This window comes from Maniola jurtina, chromosome 27 (genome assembly GCF_905333055.1).
Source record: "Maniola jurtina chromosome 27, ilManJurt1.1, whole genome shotgun sequence".
NCBI classification, from domain to species: domain Eukaryota; kingdom Metazoa; phylum Arthropoda; class Insecta; order Lepidoptera; family Nymphalidae; genus Maniola; species Maniola jurtina.
The window spans coordinates 3,735,931-3,746,784 of NC_060055.1; positions in this window are offsets into that span (position 1 = coordinate 3,735,931).

The window sequence follows — 10,854 nt, forward strand, 5'->3', positions numbered from 1 at the left end:
CCTCAACCCTGATGCTGTAAAGGAATTGCATTCCTAAATCCTGGTGATCCCTCGGGATATGTAAATAAAATAAAAAAATAAAAATCCTTTACTTCGACCATAAAATTGATCATAATTGTTAGTAATAACACACCTTAAAAACTAATGTTAGTGATCTTATACCTATCTAATTACTTAATCCTAATACTATCATTATTATAGTATATCATTACTAAAGGATCATCTGTTTAAATGTTTTTACGTGGTACAGAAACACGCTGCATCCCGGGGACGGGCTATTACGGATAGGCTACATTTGTCCCGGGAATTCAAAAGTTCCCACGGGATTTTTAAAAATCTAAATGTAAAGCTGCGGGCATCAGCTAGTTAGGAATATAAAGACTGGTTACACCTGCAGACAATGGTTTCACTTGTTTACTGCAAAACCGAGTTAGGTATTAAACATACTTGATAGCCGGCCAGAATGGCGTTAGGGACTGCAGGCTATAAATACTCACTAACTACCGACAACGAGACAATTCACATGACTACGGCCCACGTGTTAAATAACTATTTATGTTGATATTTTTGGGTAAATCGGCGCCAGAGTTTTTGCGTCACTTTGAAAGTTTATTGTGAATGTTGTCAAGGCTACCTTTTTGAGAACAATAATAATAATTTGTAACATTGTTTATGCTAATTAGTTGTTTTTAGGGTCCCGTACCTCAAAAGGACCTTTATCACTTTGTTGACTGTCTGTCTGTCCGTCCGTCCGTCCGTCGTATCTGTCCAGAAAACTTATAGGGTGTATTTGTCAAGAAAACCTATAGGGTACTTCCCGTACCCAATGGAAATACATGCCACTTTTCACTGCTCTTCTCCGTCTGTTCCATTTGGCCATCGGTTCTGCGACATACACGGCCTACCCACTACCATTTTAGCTTGCTAATTCGTTTTTAACCCCCGACCCAAAAAGAGGGGTGATATAAGTTTGACGTGTGTATCTCTGTGGCTCCTAAACTAATGAACCGATTTTAGTTTAGTTTTTTTTGTTTGAAAGGTGGCTCGATCGAGAGTGTTCTTAGCTATAAGCCAAGAAAATCGGTTCAGCCGTTTGAAAGTTATCAGCTCTTTTCTAGTTACTGTAACCTTCACTTGTCGGGGGTGTTATAAATTTTTAATTTACAGATGTCTATTGTAAACTAAATTGTGTTCTCTTTTGTCCACAGCCTGCGAATCGTGAAAAAATGATGACCAGGTCTGCGCTCGCGCTGGCAGCCATCGGCCTCGGTCTGTCCACCTTCAGCGTCCGCCAAATGATTCTCAGCCAGACCAGAAGAATCTAAACAACTTACAACAAGCCATTTAGAAGGTTCTAGAAGCCCACCTACTACATAGAACCATGCAAGACGCCATGTTTTTTTAACTGTCAAAAACTTCAAAATGGCGGCAATTTTGAACGCACATAAATTAAAAAAAAAAAAAAAACAAATGTGTGCTCATTTTTGTGCAATGTAAATTATTGTGTCGTGTGACGAAAAAAAATTGTAAAAGAGAATTAAGTATGTAAAAAAAAGTAATTAATTTTTTTTTGTCTGTGTATAGGATTGTGTCGATTTTAAATTTTTAGTGATTTAAGGATTTTCTTTGAGTAACTGATTTTATTGTTGATAATGGGTGGTATAGACTGTGTACGAATGACTGCTTGCCTTGCGGTGTTTTGTGATGAAAACCAAATAAAAATAGACACTAAGTACCTGTGGTTTTTGTTGATCCCAATCCCCAACCCTTGAGTAGAATACATAAAGAACATGGCATAATATTGTATATCAAATCTTTGAAAAGAGCAACCGCCGAGTTTTTTGTTGCTTCTCGGTAGGAAAGGCATTCCGAACCAGTGTAGATACTTTTTTGGGAGGTCACAAGGATCGTGCAGTAGTTACAACGGCCAGAAATAATATCGCAATCACATTATGAGATCGTTTATTTTGCATAATAAACTAAACATAATTATCGTCAATAATGTTATTACACAAACCTCAATATTAAACAAATTAATTAATATTTTAAATAAAAGATTCACACACAGTGTACGTCGGGTACGTACGGTTGGGCAGAGAGAGAAAGGAGCGAGGACAAGCCACAGAGTAAATACATATGTCATCAGTTTCGTTGTATGCATACCTACTAGACTACAGGCCCATGTTCAAAAATGGATGGGTCATATGAACCACCAGGTGACGTATACAGGACGATATAAGAGCATAAAATAATAAGATTCAGCACTATGCCGTCACTTGTAAGCTGTCCAACAGAGTGCTGGTGAGAATTCAAAAGTGCAGGTAGAGTGAGTACATTTTGGTCATATATTTTTGTACGGCATTTTTACCATCGATAGATCCATGAAAAATAATAAGAAAGCGCGCAGTGCCGTAAAAAAATGGTGCGCCACAAAGTCAGTAAATTTTTTGATTTTCTGACAATTTCCAGGATAAATTTGGTCATTTAATTCTGTACGGCATTAGTTTCATACTGTTTCAATACAGCCTCTAATCCATTATTTCGCAACGCCGTACAAAAATCATGCGACAAGGGGAAAAAATTGAGGGTAGCAACCCCCTCTCTTTCCGTGGTCCGGGGGATGATTTGAAACAACATAAAATTAATTTATTTTGAAAGTGTTTTATGCATAGATAATATTTTTTTACATGCCGTACATTTTCGTTGGTCCAAAGGTTTGTAGGGGATGTGGATATTATATACACACCCGTTCACTTCAGTTAGACGGCATAGTGATTTTATCATATTATCAATTGTTCTCTTCAAAAATATGTTAATGCCGTACAGTATCAGATGGCCATAAAGTACTACACCCTTAAAATGGTAGCGTCATTTTCATCAGCCTAAAAGATATGGTCTGCATTAAAATGTACGGCATAATTTTTTCCTAATTTATTTATCTTAATACTATTTAAAACAAGGGAAAAGCGTAGATAATTGCTATATTTTATTAATCTATGAATATTTAAACTTTTGCAATAATTTGAAAAATTTCAGTTTTTGTATTTCTCTATAATTTTTTTTAGAACAGTTTCTTTTGAACGGCAATACTATAAAACAATAGTATTTTACACTATCATGTTAAAAAAAAAGTTGCCGTACAGAGTCAAATGATTTTACAGCTTTAAAAATCAAGTATACCATGAAATTAAGATAATTATTGATACACATTCAAATGAACACTAATTTTTTGACGGCATTATTTTTAATAGTACTTTTGAGTGCTAGATAATGTTTTGGAACCAAAGCCGTACTTTTTCAAATCACCCCCCGGACCACTGAAAGAGAGGGGGTTGCTACCCTCAATTTTTTCCCCTTGTCGCATGATTTTTGTACGGCGTTGCGGAATAATGGATTAGAGGCTGTATTGAAACAGTATGAAACTAATGCCGTACAGAATTAAATGACCAAATTTATTCTGGAAATTGTCAGAAAATCAAAAAATTTACTGACTTTGTGGCGCACCATTTTTTTACGGCACTGCGCGCTTTCTTATTATTTTTCATGGATCTATCGATGGTAAAAATGCCGTACAAAAATATATGACCAAAATGTACTCACTCTACCTGCACTTTTGAATTCTCACCAGCACTCTGTTGGACAGCTTACAAGTGACGGCATAGTGCTGAATCTTATTATTTTATGCTCTTATATCGTCCTGTATACGTCACCTGGTGGTTCATATGACCCATCCATTTTTGAACATGGGCCTGTAGTCTATACATAAATATTATATTTCTAACAGCTTTTGACGATTCAAAAGAATTTGTAAAAGTAATTGAATAAAAATATTTAGAATTTGAAACCTATATTAGAATCTAGGTGATTACTTTGTCCGCGTGGATTAGGGTTTTCGAAAATTCCGTTGGAACCCTGATTTTCTGAGATGCAAGCTTTCTCTACCCGTCTTGGGATGGGCCTTGAATCACACTCGCATTTATAACTAGCCGATGCCCGCGTGGATTTAGGTTTTCAGAAATCCCGTGGGAAATCTTTGATTTTCCGGGATGAAAAGTAGCCTAGTAGTGTATCTGTCTGTGGCATCGTAGCTCCTAAACAAATGAACATTTTAAATGAGATCCTTTCATGTACAATTCGCAGTCATACGCCTTGAGTTCAGTTTAGACTTTTGTTTTGCGCACACTATAATATTCGAAATCAAACTACAAGCATTCCAGTTTGTTATTTATTAAAATTACGCTAAGAACATAAAAATTAGACGTGTTTACAACAAAATGCTAACAAATATTGTACCAGCTTGTACTAAGTAAATGCGTAACAAGGTAAAAATCAAAATACAACCAACTTTAACATAACTTATCTAGGTATAACCAGAGACTTGGAGTAACTGGCTAGTGGTAGACATACCACAGTTTGCAAGCCGTCCATCCAGGCGTGCCCAAAATTTTTTTTAAGGAATATTAGTCATTTTAATCATGACTAACATTCCCCTTTCCCCTCCAACTAAGCGTAAAGCTAGTGTCAGGAGTGGGCACGACAATTAGTGCAACGGGTGGGGTTTGAACCGCCGACCTTTCGAATTTCCGCTCCTATAACCGTTGAGCTATTGAGGCTTTTTGGGCACTAATTTCCTCTCTTGGTCCAGCCCAGGCGCGACGACTTTCTTGATAACTCATACTCTTTTTTTTTTAATTCTGTGGAATTCTGACCATTATCATTTTATACATTGGGTGGGTTATTTTGATGAATGAGAACCTCCTCTTTTTTTGGAAGTCGGTTAAAAAACCGGTCAAATGCGAGTCAGACTCGCGCACCGCGCATCTAAGTGGGAACTGTTTTATTTCTGGCAACACCAAGAAAAGTCAGGATTTCACGGAATTAACACTCAGACTAAAATGAACACACGGCACGTTTTAGCTATACCAAGTCTTTTCGTATAGTATTGTAGACAGTGACGGATTAAGACTACTTGGTGCCCTAAGCAATCCATGCCTATGGGCCCCCCTATCCGTATGTCAACTAGAATCGGTCTTTAAACCTTTACCGCCTAAATACATTAGTTTTTTGTAAAATAAGATGATGAGATGTAACATACTTTAGAAATGGAGTTGTTAGGTGCGACAACAATAAAAACCAAAGCATAATTTATTTATTTGCGCCTTGCGGCTTTCGGGGGCATTCGAATTGTCAAATGCACAAGCGGGCAGCGAATGGGCAAGCGGGAGTGGGGTTATGACTCTAGGTCGGACTCTATGTCAACTTAAAACACGCGAATTTTCAAATTAGTCCTAGAAACTCTTTTTGGTGTGGTTTTTGGTGACGTGAGTGATACGTGATGCCCTAAGGGCGGATTTTTTTTTGTGCTTCTTCTGGTGCCCCCTCAGACGTGATGCCCTAGGCAATTGCTTAATTTGATTAAGGGTTAATCCGTCACTGATTGTAGAGGTAGGTATATCAAATATTAAGTAACAAGGCTCTTCAAATTCATTTAAAAATTAGAGGATGCCCGCGACTTGGCCCGGGAGAATTTAGGTTTTTAAAGATCCCGTGGGAACTGTTTGATTTTCCGGGATAAAATGCCTATGTCGATTACAGGGACGCAAGCTACCTCGGTACCTTTCATACAAATCGGTTAAGCGGATGGGCTTTTAGGAATCCCGTGGGAACTCTTTGATTTTCCGGAATAAAAGTACCCTATGTCCGTCCCCGGGATATAAGCTAACCCTGTTCCCACCCAATTTCGTCAGAATCGGTTAAACTGTTGGGCCGTGAAAAGGTACCACACAGACAGACACACTTTCGCATTTATAATATTAGTATGGATAGGTGCACAAAGCTTCTCTATACACCAAAATCGCCGGCATTGGGAACCGGCGGCTTTAATATTAATCTCAAATTATTAAATAGGAACTTGCGAACAAAACTAATTGCATGAAATAATTTTAAAGAAGAAGAAACTTCACTGCAGGACTTCGTCTGTGTTGGTGTTAGCTGGCGGGCGTTCTCTGCCTTTTTGGAGTTTTTTTTTTTAACTGACTGGAAAGCGCTCTAAGGGGGTGCCGTGCGTGTGTCGGCGAGCGCCGGCACAGACGGGGTCCATACTTGTATAGTTTAACTAACTTGTCACAAATAACTACAAATTTGACATTGGCTAATCTTTGTAAAGCCGGACGAGAGAAAAAAAACTTTACTGTAATTATACCGTTTCGTTCTCTTTCTAAATGTTATACTGATGCGGTGTTGAAATTTTACGTAAAAGTGGATGAATTCTCCCGAAACATCTCTATTTAGCGCATTAATCGCGCATCTCGCTCTTGAGTGTATCCCGCTCGTAAATGTTGATTGAAATAGCATGCTCTCACTCACGACATGAGGAGCTACCTTAATACCAACAGTATATCGCTAATAGCATCTCGATAGACAACTAAAGAAACATATACTGTCACTGTGTAAAGAAACCTGTTTTTAACCCAAAAAGAGGGGTGTTATAAGTTTGACGTGTGTATCTGTCTGTGGCATCGTAGCTCCTAAACTAATGAACCGATTTTAATTTAGTTTTTTTTTTGTTTGAAAGGTGGCTCGATCGAGAGTGTTCTTAGCTATGATCCAAGAAAATCGGTTCAGCCGTTTGAAAGTTATCAGCTCTTTTCTAGTTACTGGAACCTTCACTTGTCGGGGGTGTTATAAATTTTTAATTTACACTTGTTACAATCACGCGTCCTGATGTTTTAATAGACACCAGCGCAGCTATAAGTTCACGATCACTTTACCACTTCTCTATCTATTCTGAATTTCTGGTCCTACTAAAAAAAATTATTACACGGCCTAAACAACGCACGTTTTTTTGCATGATAAGTAAATCTTACCAAATAGTCCAAATACGTAGAGTAGCGTATATGCTGAATGTACAACCGTTCACACGTTCACACAGCTAAAAGATTGTACTTTTTACAGAACAAAAAACCGGCCAAGTGCGAGTCAGACTCGAGGCACTGAGCGTTCCGTACTCGGGTATTTTTTCCAACATTTTGCACGATAAATAAAAAACTATTATACCTACCTACATAAAAATAAATAAAAATTTGTTTTAGAATGTACAGGTAAAGCCCTTTCATATGATACCCCACTTGGTATAGTTATCTTATTTTGAAAATTGAAATACACTTTTTTTTTAATGATGTAATCACAAATTCGCGGTTTTCAGTCCCGGTTCAGTTTCGGTTTTTATTCCTATACTTGAACTACCTACCTACCAAATTTCATTATTATAGGTCAACGGGAAGTACCCTATAGGTTTCTTGACAGACAGACAGACAACAAAGTGATCCTATAAGAGTTCCGTTTTTCCTTTTGAGGTACGGAACCCTAAAAACGTGTGAATGGTTCTATACTCAAGTATGGGCACTACGTATTCGGTAAGATTTATCTGGCAAAAAGATGTAGTGTTCCTGTCGTGTGATCGGGGTCTAACTACTAAAAACTTACTTTATAGCGCTAAGTTTCATATAAGAATGCGGCTTTAAATGTTTTTTTCAAAAATCTAACATTAATAATGTGGTAATTCCGTTGTACACAATCTCTTAACTGAATCGGCATTAGTGCTAGCTGTCCTTATCCGCAGGGAGCATTATGAAAGGGATAGTAATACATTTAGATCTGTCATTTTAGTTAAGAGATTGCGTACAATTAAATTAGCCCAATGTCTTCTAAAATATAAATGCTAATAATGACCATTCTCACGTTCCACTACGAATAAACAAAAAAAACGTGTAACTACCTATATTAAGAATAAAATTAATTTCAAGACAAGTTAAAAGCTGGGTGATGTGCGCATAGCATTATACAGATAATACTTTTTTTTTAGCTTTTGGTTCCTTGAATACTTTTTTTAACATTGCAGGCACAGACAATTTCACGACCGAAAGTAATCTATACTAATAAATAAAATTGGAGTGTCTGTCTGTAATTTCGAAATAACTACCGCATATTAAGGTCATATGGTTATTTGAACGATACTATAACTGAATCACACGTTTTTAAAATTTTTGTCTGTCTGTCTGTCTGTCTGTTTGAAAAGTTGTTTGTTTTTCTACCTTTGTAGACCGAAATCTCCGAGATTTCTGAACCGATTTGCGTCATTTCTTTTTTAATCGATAGAGGAACTTTGCGACATTGTTTCATAAAAAATTTGGAGTCCAACTCCTCAATCCTGATGCTGCAGGGGATCTGACCAATCCACGCGGGCGAAGCTGCGGGCATCAGCTAGTAATAAAATAAAATCTATCTGTCTTCTGTCGATAAAATACAAATATATATAAAATGAAATTTTTACTTAACGACAGATTAAAGATAGGTTATTAATTTTGGATGTTACTTTGATCACTAAAAATTATGAAAAATAAAACAATTTTTCATGTTCAAACATTTGCAACTAGGAGCAATGTCATACATTAATGATTTCACTACCTATAATACAAATAGTACATAGCCACTGTAATTATTTCAATTAATTATGTATTTACAAAATGATTATGATCAACATGTCATACTGATATCAAGTTCCCTTACTTAGTACGTAGTACGTACAATATATGAATATAATCTCCATCATAAAGGTGAACGCACACTTATCCGAGCCGAACGCGTCGAACGAAACGAGTTTTAGAATTCTATATATGAAATCTCATGAAACCTCGCACATTTGCCCGCGTCGAATCGAATCGGAAGATTTCATATACAGAATTCTAAAATTCGTTTCGTTCGATTTGTTCGGCTCGGATAAATGTGCATTCACTTTAAATGCATTTTATTCTATTCCCTAGATATGTAATTATGTTTGTTAGGATGTTATCTTATTTCTGAATTGTGCTATACAACTTTTTTAAGAAGTGATAGGTAGGTACTACTAAAAATATACAAGTTCATGTTTGAAGACAGCCTTAGTATCTTTGAAGTTTGCAGATGGCAACATTTTCACGAGCAATTTTAATACTTCCAAACGCAACTAAAATCAAAACGCGCTGCCAACGTAAATAGTTTAGTTTGTGGAGTTAGTTAGTTAGCCGAACCAAGACAATTATTAAGCTAATTACCTACTAAAGTTGACCGAATCTCATAACTTGTTTGGTTGGCAGTTAGCACTGCAGAAAATCCTTAAAATCAATTAAATCTTAAAATCTATCTGAGAATTTCTATTTTCAGGTAGATTTTAAGATTTAATTGAAATATCAAGCAAGTTTCTCTTTAACAAATTATGCAACAATGCAAATGCAATTCAATACCTACATTAACGGGCATAATTTAATACATTACAATATCAGAGTTTTCAATTTATTTTCAGTGCAAACTTACCATAACATTGTATACATAGCATAGCGCTGACGACGGACGTGCAAAAATGTTGCCATATGTAAAGGATCTTAATTACTTTTAAACACAGGCAGAACGGAACAAAGACAAACGTGTTTTTTTTTCACATTTCACAAACATGTTTTTAAAAACTACCGCTGTAGTTTGACAGCTACACATGCCTGGGGGCCTATCGGCTAAAAATGTATCAATCATTAAAGGACAGCATCAATGTCAAAACATGGTTTTTGGCCAATCCCATTGTCTAAATACCATGTTTTGACATTGATGCTGTCCTTTAATGATTGATATATTTTTAGCCGATAGGCCCCCTGGTTAGCGGTCACAATCACCTCTGCAGCTAACTAACTCACAATTACCTTAAATGCACAGTTGCAGCAAGAACACCATTAATACATAAAGCAAATAACAAATACTGCCTCATTCTGATATACAGAAACATGCCAAATCGTAGGGTATTATTATGCTGTAAAGGTCACTATTATTCATAAAAAAATTTCAATCACACTAATATTATAAAGGCGAAAGTTTGTATGCGTGTGTGTGTGTGTATGTTTGTTACTCCTTCACGCAAAAACCACTGGACGAAAATTCCAAATCGATCCAGGCGTCTTAGAGTAATCGGGGAACATACAGATAAAAAAAAAAGAAAAAAAGATTCCGACGAATTGAGAACCTCCTCCTTTTTTCGAAGTCGGTTAAAAATGGCTTTGAAGGGGAAAAATTCAAGGACTCTGAAACACAGTGGAGATGTCCTTGAAAACCTCACGCTATGGCCGCTTAAAGTATTGCTCGTCGATCCGTTTGGCCAACGCGACTAATGTGTCGTATCGCCGGACCGTCTCGGCTAGCTTGCGACAAGGCAGTCGCGTCGTGATGATTGTGAAAACGTGCCCGAAAACCAGGGCGTCCAGTTCGGTTGGGCTGTGAATAGGAATAAGAAATTTTGAAATTTTGAAAAGATTAAAAAAAAACTGGAACTGTTCTATACTCTATGTGAATGGGAATAAAAAAATGAAAAAAATTTTAAAAAAAAAGGAACTGTTCTGTACTCTGTGTGACTACGTATTTGGTAATATTTATCTTGCAAAAAATGTGTGTTACTGCTGGTTACTGCCGTGTGAAACCAGACTAAGGCCCCGTTCACACGGCATTAACACCACACGTTTTGCAAGATATGTCTTACCAGACGCGTAGAAGCGAATAGGGAGTATAAGAACCGTTCACAGTGCTTAAACTAAAACACAACCAATGTGTAAATAGTTCTAAATTCTAATCTTTACTTGAAATGTACACTAGAGCCTCAGGGCACACGTTTAGGACATTATATTTTGTGTCAAATAAAATATCTAAGAAAAATAAACGCGTACGCGACAGGACGAGATGGCAATCGGAGTGGGAACGCCCCCGCACACCGTGCGAGTGACGCGCGGGTGTGTAGGGCGCTCCTCGCCTCATACCCCAATTGCCATCTCGACCTGTCGC